The sequence below is a fragment of the Rousettus aegyptiacus genome, unplaced genomic scaffold (genome assembly GCF_014176215.1).
Source record: "Rousettus aegyptiacus isolate mRouAeg1 unplaced genomic scaffold, mRouAeg1.p scaffold_m13_p_10, whole genome shotgun sequence".
In the NCBI taxonomy this organism is placed as follows: Eukaryota; Metazoa; Chordata; class Mammalia; order Chiroptera; family Pteropodidae; genus Rousettus; species Rousettus aegyptiacus.
In genome coordinates this window covers 78014642-78027866 of record NW_023416285.1, presented here as the reverse complement: position 1 = coordinate 78027866, position 13225 = coordinate 78014642, and positions in this window count along the sequence as shown.

Genomic DNA, 13225 nt, shown 5'->3' with positions numbered 1-13225 from the left:
TTTTAACATCTCTGTGCTTCAATTATCATGTTTATGAAATAGGGAAAACAAGATCTGCCTCAAAAACATATGGTAAGGGATAAATTTTTTAAAGATACACATTAGCACAAGAACGCCCAGTGTTCAATAAATTGTAACTATTAGTGATATTATTCAAATTACATATCGGTACTTTTTAGGTTAACACAAAGTAGAAAAACATGGAGTATTACTGTCTGTGGATTTTGACTTTTGATCATACCTCACTAACTTTCACTTTTTACAATAATGGATAGTAGCTTTAAGGAATTCCATCTGTAATGCCATGCCAGAGTTAAACTAACCTAATATATTTTTCTTCTTTGCTGGCATGCCACAATCTTTATTTCAAGCATTCTCATTTGATTAAATTTCTGCCCTTTAAAATATTGAAATAATCAGAACTCAATAAATATCAGGAAGCTTTCACTCCATGAAAAGAAAACCATTATTTATTCACTTTTTCTTTAATAGGCAAGATATTTATGGCTTCCATTCTAAGAATATAAGCTCCAGAAAGAAGCATCAAGAGCAGTGCCTAGTGCCTAGTAGGTGCTCAATAAATATCTGTTAAATTAATGTGTCATTGGAGAATCCAATCATAACAACTTAATCTTTTAATGATATTTAAGTCCGCCTTTTAAAAAATGTATCATTTAAAAAATTTAATATTGCTATCATTCTAAAAAAGTTGTATTACACTGGAGGTTGGGGTGGTGGGGAAAGGATTCATCCACATTTTGTATTTTTATGCATTATGTAGGAAACGCAGCCGACACCCCTCGTCTGAGCTTCAGCTGTCTCTCCCTGTGTGAAGCTTGTCCACCAGGCCTGGGGCTTACTTGAGCTGCATCTCTGGGAGTGCTAGGCTGTGAGCTCTGTGTGGGGCAGCTTCCAGCCTGAGTCACTATTACATCGCTGTGAGTCAGACTCTCTTGGCTCTAGGCTGATTTGTCAGATCCTGCTGCTGCATCACGCATCACGACTCCACAGTGTGGAGAGCCCCTGCAGGGCTGGCCTCGTTTGCTCAGCGGTAGTCCCACAGTGCCTTGCGAGAGGGAGGAGTGTGGGGCTGGGGCAGGGCCTTGTTCTTGGAACAGGACTCTGTAGCTCTTCAGATAACCCCTTGCACTCCGCTGGTGGCTTCCTTGGGCGACTACAGAACTAGCTCTGCTATTCATTTTCTGACCTCTTTCCTCCTTACAAGGCTTCAAAGGACTCTCCCAGTGCCTTTCCTCCGTCTTCACTGACTTTTTTTGAGTAATAAATATATGAGAGAAGTTGATGTTTGAAGAAACAAAATGTATTTTTCCCATTAATGTAATCTGACTATGTGACTCCGGACAAATCTATGGCCCCTAATTTCCTCATCTGTGAAAAGAGAAGTTTGGATCAATGTTTCTGGCGCTGGGACCCGACGTCCTGAGAATCTGATTCTGCTCATTCAGGTGGGGCCCGGGGAATCTATATTCTTAAAAACTCCCCACGTCATTTGGATGGCCAGCCAGTTTTGCCATTCATCAAACTACATGATTTTGAAGGGCCCTGCTAACTCTAAAATTCTATAAATCATCATCTATTTCCCAGTCAAGTCACTTTGAGCCAAGAAAAAAAAAAAGGAATTTATTAATTTTATAAAATTAGATGGACCACAAAAAGGTAGAAAGATTCCCATGATTTCATTTTAGTAAAAATAAAATGTTTAGCTTTTTTTTTTTTAACTGAGTTCACCTGGGCCACTGCAAAACTGTTTACAATTAAATTTACATTTGCAAAAATGAAATTCTATTCTGAATAACTCCAGACTGAATAGAAATCTCAAGTCAGAGCCCAGTGCTCTGCGGCCTCTCACCACTGGGTAGGTCCAGGGTCCCTGGAGAGAACAGGGCTTCTGGGTCAGCAGTATTTGAGTGTGGTCATTTCGTCCACAGCCACAGCCACAGCCAGCAAAGTTCATTGTGAGCAGCACTTCCTGCCTCATTTTGAGCTATGGACTGCATCAGGAAATACAGTTTGTCAAATTTTATTTTTTGACTGAGCCCTCTATTGAAATAACCACATTATCTATGACATCAGTTACAAGGCCAAAGGTGATAAAATGTACATAAATTTATTCCCTCAAAAGTATTCAGAAAAAGGCAGGGAGGCCAGGTGTTTCCTCTCTAAGTAACAAAGGGCCCGGGAACAAAAGGTAGAAGGAACAATTTTGGAAGAACCACTTGGACTTCTTTCTCAATACCTAAGTAAAATACTAAGTTTAATGAGAGCATCGCTCCCCGAATCCTAGAACAGGGCCTGGCACATACGAGATGCTCAATAAATATTAAACAAATATATGAATCAGACAGTTCTGATAATCTTAAAGTCTTTATCTGTTCAGGGTTAACTCAGGAAAAACCCTACTAAATAATAAGCTCAAAGAGTCAGAGATTGGGTCTTACTCATCTTATGGTGCTTGGCAAAATTATCAGTAAATACTTGTTGAAATGACTTGCCAAGAGCTCTTCCAGCTGGGGAAAAAGTGAGGCACTGTAGGAGCTGGTCATAAAGGTTAAAAAAAATCTGTATGTATATTACACATCCAGCATTTCTTGAACAATCATTTACTGATTCATTGATATCACATGAGCAAACATAATGACCTCTTTAACTAACAATGATAATACTTATTTCAGTAAGAAAAAAATTATTATTTAAGGCATTAGGTTTACAGACATTAATTTGACAGTTTTAGGACAAAACACTGAGTCACTTATAATAATAAAAAATTGAATTGCCCTAAATAGCTAACAATATGGAACTTGTTAAATAACCTATGATGCTTTCATGCAATTATGTTTTCAGTTAAAATCATGTTTTCAAAAATATTTATTGTCATGGAAAAATTTATTTATGTTAAATCGAAAATAAATGATTGCAGAAACTGTTGATTTCTTCCCTATATCCGTTTCCTACAGTCTTTGTACCCATCCCATTGTTCCTCTCTCTCCTAACAACATAATTTTCTTGAGGTTTCTATCATTTTTTGCATAGCTGTGTGCTTCAGAGGAGGCAGGGGACAGCCCTGCCCTAAGGAACAAATCAGTGGTGGCCAAGAATTCCTCTTGCCAGTGATAGCTTGGGCCACGAGTAGAGATATGGTTCATTTCAGGACAGTGAGGTGGTTTGGGGGTAGGGAGGCTTCTGGAAAAGTGTCCCTTCATCTGGAAATGAGACACAGGAAATGAAGGTTCTGATTCTATTAAATGCTGGGAAGTCTGCAGGTGATGTGTGTACCACAGCAGCCACCATGCTGCCCTTTGGGAGAATGCAGAAAGATGGAAAGGTCCTCAATGGTACCGCGTGCTGCCATTCAGCTGATCACTCAACCTTGGTGTCATGTGCTGTAGGTCAGTGGTCAAAAGTCAATTCACCAAACACCCACCACTGTAATCAATTCCCCATATGACCAGTTTGCTGAATTTACTCACTTATTTTAACTATTTTTGTACAGTTGACTGATTCTCATTTTGCCTTCATAATAGCGCTTAAGGAATATTGTTTTTCTCAGTTCCAGTCCCTTGTTTCTATAACTCGAGACTGACTTTGATGAATTGTCCTGTGTAAGAAGTCACTTTATCTCTGGATTTATGTGAGCTAATGATTTCTTATTGTTTAAGCCGAATGAATATATTGAGTCCAGTCCAGATTTTCTCTTACTTGCAACTAAAAGCATACTAATATGTGCAGGGAGGTGGGGGGCGGGAGGGAAGAGAATAATTTTTCACTTATTGTTTCTGGGTTTTAGGAGTGAGAATATGGCTGATTTGTGCATTTATTATATTCATCTTTGTACTTCTGTCTATATTTTCCAAATTTTCAACAATGAAAGTGTATACTATTATGAATAAAGTAGAAAGTTATTCTTAAAAACTAGGTTAAGTTCTATAGATAGTATAGTGCTAATCTTAGAGGATTGTAAGATCAGTGAGAATTGGCATCTAGTTAAGCTTAGTAAAGTGGTGGGAGGGCAGGGAAAGCTTTCCAAAGAAGAAACACTTGAATTAATCCTAGAAGAATGAGTAGGCGTAGGATGAGTTGGAAGAGGTGAGGGTCAGGACTTCCCACTCCACTGTTCCTCATTGGGTTGAGGAGGACTGAGAAAACTTTCATAATATTTATTATCTGCTTTCTGTCTTGTGCTTTTCAAATATGTAATCTCCCTCATCATTGCAAAAATCTTGAAAGTCAGTATTGTTATTTCCTCTTTATGGGGATAGGAACTTGAAGCTCAAAAGCTCACACAATCAAGTATAGGAGCCACGATACTAATGCAGGTCTGAAGTTAAATGCCATGTGCAGCGGCCCTCCCCAGTGGGCTTCTTGGGAGTGAAAAATCATGGAACATTAGAGCCAAGGAGACCGTTGGAAGGGATCGAAACCCAACCCAAAGTACTCAGGCAAAAACTGGAATGTACTGGCTTATGTAGGAATAGAGCGGCAGCCTGTACAGTAGTAGTTGTTAAAACATTTCTTTTGCAATAGGAAGGAGTGTCCCCAGCTTGCAAAGAGGGGAGCATAGGAAATGTGACTGTATGGGAGCACTGCACACTTCCTGTAGTCTCTAAACTTGGAGCAGCTTCTTAAAGTAAAAGTGTAACTAAGGACAAAGCTGGTCCAAAATCCCATCCAAAATTTCACGAAAAGGATCTCCACCATTTTGTTATTTGCTGTTTATATATCATCATTGTTTTTTATATGTTACTGTTGTTTGTCCTGAAAAAAAAAAAAAATCACGTCCTTTAAGCAATCTGGACACAGCTAGTTGTCTTCGTTCCCACAGAGGAATCTCACTTACACTTCCTGTCCTCTAACAGTAAGAAACACTGGCCACTTGCTGACCTTTCAATTTAGGTTTTTAATTAGCATTAGGCTGAATGCCTGTTTTCTAACACGAGGCAGAATCCTTTTAGAAACCTTCCGAATACTCAGTGACTACATGAAACTGGAGCATCTATTTTCTTTTTTCTCTCCTTATTCCCTAGATCAAAAGTGGGCAATTTTTTTCTCCAAAGTATCTAATAGGAAATATTTTTGCCTTTGCAAACTATATGGTCTCTGTAGCAACTATTAAACTGTGATGTCCAGTAGTGCAAAATCCGCCACGGGCAATCTGTAGACAGATGAGCATGGCTGTGTTCCAAGAAAATTTTTTTCAAAAATAGGAAGCAGGTCAGATTTGGTGCATAGTTATGGGCTTGCCAATCTCTGCCCTAGATCATTGAATGTTTTTTAAACTTCTGATTAAAATCACTATTTAATTTTTTTTTTTTTTTTTTTTACCCATGACTGCAAGAGAATTTCAGATTTTTTATATGGGTGTATTCTGTTTTAGTGGTTTTGATGATCGTCTAAAGGACTAATCTGGAATAGAAATTATTGCTATGTGTTTTATGCTTCTGTTTATTCCAGAAGAGGAATAACCTAATCAAGGCCTGTTGCTTAATATTTTAAGTTAATAAAACAATTTCAATAGAAAAATAAATGTAATGCTTTAAAACCTTACATTTCAAATGTAAATTTGATTAAGAAAAGAGCTATTGTGATCTGAACTGTGATATGATGGAGAAATCATAAGTTTGAAGGATTGGTAAATTTTATTTTCCTTACCATGGAAGAGAAATTGACTGATGAAATATTAGAGCAGCCACTATTTTAAATCTCTAGGAATTCTTGCCCAATGACAGATGTGGATTTTAGAATTTATTTACAGATCGTACTTTACTGTTTTTTTGGAGGGTGGGGGTGATAACATTTTTTTCTATAAATAAAAATATCTGGGCTGACATAAATTTCTTTTTTCATGAAGGTTCATGTTTATATTTTTTTCTAAAACTTTCTTCTAAGAGTTTTATAATTTAAGCGCTTAGCTTTAAAAGCTTAAACTATATTTAAACTCTTAAGCTTTAAGTCTTTGATCTAGTTTCAGTTAATTTTTTCGGTAGTAGGAGGGGAGGAGTCTAACTTTATGCTTTTGCATGTGGACATCCAGTTGTCCAAGCACCGTTTGTTAAAAAGACTATTATTTCCCCCATTTAATTATCATAGCACCCTTGTCAAAAAATCAATTGACCATAAACGTAAGAGTTTATTTCTGGACTCCAATTCTGTTCCATTGATCTGTATGTCTGTCCTTATGCCAGTACCACACTGTGGGCTGACATAACATTTTAACTTTTATTAATATATAGTTTGAAATATACACACCATCTAATTTAAACTTAAAAAAAAAAAACCCTCGGTTTGGGTGAGAGCTATTATCATTCTCTTATACCATGGCAAAGATATCCTCAAAAATATAAACTTAACTCACATGTACATGGTAACCTTGGAAATCAGATGTGTTGGGCATTAAAATCCTTACTTTCAGAAATACCACAACACAGAGATCATGGAATTTACTTGATTCTTGCCAAGTCCAGCAGAGCTAGAACCAGAACCCTTTTCTGGCCTCTAAGTCCATACTGTGGTACAGTCTGTGGTACTGTACCATATTTATCCAATTGTCCTCTTAGGCATATAGACTTTTTGATTCACAGTTACTTTATAGATTTAAAATATTGTGAATAAAAGAACAAACTCTCAATTTTCAGTCACAACTTAGAACTATTTTTTGAAAATTATAATGAAAAAATTATGACACGTTTTGGTGAGAGCTATTATCATTCTCTTATACCATCTGTAGAATGAAAGAGTAGAATGAGATTCAGGTCTTCAAGCTGTGCTCTGGGCATTCCTGAAAGCTCAGGTGAATCTCACAAGTCAGAGGTCTTTGGATATGCTTAAGTCTTCCACAATGGATGCCATGGTTTTGGCCCAGTAATGAAAATTTAGACTGTCCAAGAAAGCTATGTACAGTTTTAATATTTTATTTTGTTATATTAGTAATTCCTGTAGCATTTTATTTGAAAAAAAAATTAACTTTGCTAGATAATTTACTAGGCTAGATCAGTTTTCTTCTAGCTTTTATATTTTGTGACACTCTGACTTAAGAATCAACTATATATCTTAATGTGAAAAATCTGCAATGAAGATGGCAAGCAATTATACTGTCTCAATAGAAAACTAATTTTGGTTAATCTCATTTACTAATAATTTTAATAAAATTTATCCTGCATTTGACCCAAGATCATTAGTTTCTAAGCTATTTATAGAGTCTGAGTAACCCAAACACTTGAATATGCTTACTAAACATTAAACATTGGTTGAATGAAAGAGTGAGTGAATGACTACAGAGTGAAAGTTTCTGGAAGGGAGGATGCAAAGACCTCAATGGTAAGTGTCATGCAAGAATGCAGTTAGATCTGGTTCTGGAAGCCCACTGCCCAGTGTTCTTCCTTTTATGAATACTTTTATACTGTGGCAAAATATGCATAACATAAAATTTACCATTTTAACTGTTAAGTGTACAGTTCAAGGGCATTAAGTACATACGCATTTGTACAATCATCACCACTATTACCAGAACTTTTTTTCTTCCCAAAATGAAACTTCGTACCCATCAAACAATAACTCTTTATTTCCTCTCCTCTCAGCACCTGGAAACCACCACTCTTTCTGTTTCTATAATGTACCTCATATAAGTGGAATGATACAATATTTGTCATTTTCTATCTGGCTTATTTCGCTTAGCATATTGTCTTCAAGATTCATACATGCTGTAATGTGTGTCAGAATTTTGCTCTTTTTGAAAAGGAAACCTTCATACACTGCTGGTGGGACTGCAAATTGGTACAGCCACTATGGAAAACAATATGGAGGTTCCTCAAAAAACTAAATTGATTTACCATAGGATCCAGCAATCCCTCTACTGGGAATTCACTCCAAACAATTAAAAACTCATATATGAAAAGATATTTGCACACCGATGTTCATAGCAGCATTATTCAGAGTGGCCAGGACATGGAGGGAACAGAAGTGTCCTGCAATAGATGATTGGACAAAGAAGCTGTGGTACATATATGTGATGGAATATTACTCAGCCATAAGAAGAGATGAAATACTGCCATTTGTGACAACATGGATGGACCTTGAGATAATTGTTAAGCGAAATAAGCCAGACAAAGTTGAAAATCACATGATATCACCTATATGTGGTATATAAACCTAAAAGCAACAAACAAACAGGACAAACAAACAGAGACTCATGGACAAGGACTATAGATTAGTGGTTACCAGGGATGGGGGTGGAGGGGAGGTCGAAGAGGTAAAAAGGGTCAAATATGTACTGATGGAAAGAAATCTAACTATGGGCAGTGAGAACACAATGCAATATATATATGACTTACCGTTGAATTGTACATTTAAAGCATTGGAGTTTGTTAATCAATGTCACCATAAAAAATTAATTAATTAAATTTGAAAAATTAATTAATTAAAAAACAATTCTACTCCTTTTTAGGGCTGAATAATATTTTGCTGTATGCCATTTTATGTATTTACCACACTTTATTTATCCATTCATCCATCAGTGGACATTGAGTTGTTTCTACCTTTTGGCTATTGTAAATATGGATATAAATTTGGGTGTACAAATATCTGCTCATACTCGCTTTCAGTTTCTGTGGGTATGTATCCAGAGTGGAACTGTTGAATTGTATGGCACTTTCATTTAGTTTTGTGAGGAAATGCTGTACTGTTTTTTATAGCACTGTACCATTTTATATTATCACAACAATGCACAAAGATTTGCTCCTTTTTTTCATTAGCCCCTCACACAGTTAAACAGGCCACACCCATTTAGAATGGGTGAATCATTAGAATAGTTCTTGAGTGAAACTAAAATCCAAGGAGTGCTTATAGGAGAAAAAAAAAAAAACTAAAGAAAAGTACAGGTAAAGATGTGGAGATATTGAGTTAGTCATTTCCCTGAATGCATTGTTTTATAAGAAGATGCTTTTGCAGCAGACAGGAAAGGGATTGAAAATCAAAGAAATGTGCTTCTGCTGGTCTGGAAAAAAATTCAATAGCTATATTGTAAACTGCCTTTGGGGGTCATGTGACGAGAGACTGCAAGAGGCCTGAGAAACTGAGAGCAGAAAATTGAGACCTCAATCATGTGGCTGCAAGGAACAGAATTCTGCTAAAAACTGTACTGTGCTATGAGAGGACCCAGAGCCTTATAAGAGAATTACAGCCTGGCCGACGTCCTGATTGTGGCCATGTGAGACCTGAGCAGAGTATCAAACATGCCTGGACTTCTGACCCACGGAAACTAATACATGTGCGTTATGTCAAGCCATTAAGTTTATAGTAATTTGTTATGCGGCAATAGAAAACTAATACAGAGGCCATACAGGGGAGAGTCAGGTTACAAAGGAGACCATCTGGTCTCACTCACCTCTCCTTGGGGAAGCCCTCCCACTCCATGAGCACAGCGTTGTTTGAGGGAGCGCTTTCACCGGCCTAAATGTCTCCACTTGGCCAGGAGAGTAGATCCAATCCCAGTTTTCCCCTTGAACCAACTGCTTCCTGCCTTGATCGGGAGGAATCAGCATGCAGGCCAATTTCCTCGGGTGTACCTGGAAGAGGAAACACCTGCTCTGTGTCCTCACCATCCAGCCATCTAATAATGGACTCAGCCAATCCTAGTTGTCAACTGTCAGACCATTTCCTGCTGGAACTCCAGAACCAGAGCTATGTAAGTTAGTACTAAAGAGACTCACTCCAGCTAACAATACTAAATAAGCTAGACAATAGCAACTAATCACTAATTACATAAGTTACATGGTCAAAAGGAGTGCACTGAGCTGACTATGTAGAACAAATAAACCTCCATGAAACAAGAACTGGAGAGAGTTTTAAAAAAACATTCTAATTCATACTCATGGTGAGACTTGCGAGGATATTGTGTCAATTAAAGACAAACAAATAAACAACCAAAAAACCAGGTTTTTGTGAAAAAACAAACACTCTGAAAATAAGAAATGATTCCTTGAAAAAATTTAAAACATAACTGACAAAATAAAAATCTAAATAATGGCAGCGAATGATATAGTTGATGATTTTAAAAACTCAATGATAGGGACAGCTCACACACAGGAGAGAGAGAAATCTTGAGAATAGATAAGTTTCTTGAAGAACAGATTTGTAAATTGAATCTAAAAATGATCAAAATGATAAAAATCTAAATGTAAGAAAAAAACAGTAGAAAATGAAAATCAATGAAATAATTAAAAATAATTCTTCAGAGCTGGAGAAAGGATTGTGTCTCCAGATTGAAAATGTTCTCCAACTAAAGACAGCAGTATTTTTCAAAAGCTCATTTCTAAAATCAAGAACTTGAAGGGTGTCAGGCTTTATCAGAGTTATAAATCTGTAAGGAAAAGGATTATAACTCAGAATTCCAGATATCCTGAGATTCAGAATGTAATAATGTACCAATCGCATACACTTTTTGGATAATTACTTGTGAAAATACTTTAGTTAAATAAAAACTGAATCAGATAAAGGTCACAAGAAAGGAAAAAACAAGAAAGGGCAATAAGTAGTAAAGATTCAATAAAACAGAGTTAATTTGAAATACATTTTGAGAAGTGAAAAGAAATGCAATTAAAAGTAATATTGAAAAAGAAGTCATATTGCAAGAAAATAATTATTAAAGCATTCTGGAAAATTGGACAGATTAGTAAAACCTGGGAAAGGGAAGAGGAAGGGAAGAAGGGAAAATTAAAAGCTTGCAAAAGGTTCCAACTGGGGTAGAGAGGAGCAAACACAGTTATAATTTAATGTTAGATTCTGATAGAGAAATGTAGGCTCACGTTTCTTCGTTAAAATATAATAATGACCACTAGTAGAATTAAAATAATATTTAGAACTTCCTTATCAGTAAAGAAAAAAAGAACACATGAAACCTGGTCTAATGGAGAGTAAATCAAGAGAGGAGACAGTAGGGGATGCGGAACGTCTGTGTACTTGAACTGCCATTGCCCATGCCCTTCCTCACTTTCCCTCCAGAAAAATCATCTGTGCCCAATGTACTTGTGGATAGAAGCACTAGGTGTTAAAAGAGGTGAACTCATGGTTGACTTCATCTTTTTTTTCCCCCTGCATCTGGTGAGTAAATTGACGCTGGGCCTGAAGAGGCTCTGCCAATGCTCTCTTTGCAAGCACTACTGAGTGTGCTCATGATTGCTTTGGGACAGCCAGAAAGCAAGCAACAACCCCACCATTCAGATTTGGGCATTTGGGAATGGAAGGCACTTCCTATACCTTATATCTAAACCATGTTCTGGATAGAGCTTTTCCAGAGTTCTATATTTATTATATATGTGGAGCCAATAGTGAAGTGGACGCTTTTCCATTTGCCTGCTGAGCAAAGCCTGATTACAAAAAGGGGACCGATTGGCTGGATTAGATGGTACATTTGAGAAAGGGTCTTTGATCATAATAACATAATGGCTAAACCATTAAAACTTCAAATATACCTTAATAAGAATGTTTCAGCAGCAGAACCAATGCCAACAGCAAACGGACACTTGTACAACGTAGTAGGTGGTCCATTAAGTGCTTTTGATGAGAGGGAAAGCAATGAAAATATAACAACATTTAAAAAGTATACAGACTTTGACCCAGAAATTCTTCTTATATAGTTTACATTTGGGGGAATACTTGGTTATAGGTATGCAAACATTCAAAGATGTTCACTGCAGCATTATCTGTAATAGAAAAATATCGTGGGCAGGGCGGAAATCTAAAACTTTGAGAGGAGACAGTTTGTACTGTGGTGTATGCAGTCAGTAGCTACAGCTGATAAAAAAAAAAAAAACGGGGTTGATCTGTACATATTAATCTGTAAAGTTATATAGAATAATTGCAAAACATTACCTATATTATGATCGTGTGGATATACATGAGTGCATGCATGTGTGTGTGCATGAGTGTGTGGGTATGTTTATCCTTAGAAAGAGCTCTGGCAGGATATTATCTCTCTATTCTCTGGGGAGTATGACACTATAAAGTGTTATTTACATTTTTCTTTTTGCATTTCTATGTTGTTAAATTTTTCACTATGAGAATGTTAGCTTCTGTTAAAAAATTAAAGATAGTCTATGTAGTGAAAAAGTACATTTTAGAAGAAAAATAGTTTTCCTTCCTTCTATTTTATGCAAGGAAATGTCACTGGGTAATTATCTGGTTTTCTATATCACCTTGTTCATTTAGTCTTAACAATATGTAGAGAGGTATTTCCCTAGTCAATTTGCAGAGAATAGATACTTCTCTTTTTTGCCATTTTTGCGTGCCCCAAGAATAATAAGCCCATGGGGTCATTCTGGTTATTTGGTAATGTTTAGATTTCCCATGTTACAGATATATTATTGACATCTCATTATTGATATAGCCATATATATGTAAAACTATTTATTATCACCTGATAATAAATATAACTATATTCGAGTTTAAAACATGAGAATTTATTGCCTCCAAAAGGTTTAAAAAGTTCTATGGGCACAATCACAGAAAAATTTAATAGAGTACTAAAAAGTAAGTAGAGACAGATGCTACAATCATTTCAGAGTGGAAGAGTGAGGTAGTGTGAGCTATACATACGTTGGCAAAATCGAAGAGTTGGGAATAGATATAAAATTGTCTGTTCTTTTTCAAACTTTCATCCAAAAGTCCTTTCCCCGCTCTTGAAACCATTCTGGTCAAAATTCTTCATAGTTCTATTTTTCCATCTGCCAGTAACTACCATGTCACAAATATTAAAGTGATTACTATACACACCCATAATCATTTCAATGTGTCAGCAAAATTGCCTTTACCTTTAGTTACATTATTTTTAAACCTACAGCAATGCTTCAAAGCCACAGAGATTTTGCCCTAGATCATAATCTTGATTGTTTCTATTTAGAGTACTTTTGTTTTAAATAAGAAAAATAAACAAAAGTAGAAATCAAAGTAGTAATAATTATTTTAAAAATCAAGGGTAAGAACGTCTGTCTTTCATCAGCACTTCAGAATTTTAATAACTGTTTAGCAGCCTCTTCTGCCAGGCAGAGTTCTGTGAGCATACGGGCATCTGCAGCACTTCCTTTTTTCTAATCTGTCTTTTGAATCATCTGCGGACTTAACAGGGTTCGTAATAATGTCTGCTGAAGGGCAGCTTTTGTCCTGACACTCCCAACACTCACTCCTACCTAAGGCCACTGACTCAGGCTTCTTTCTC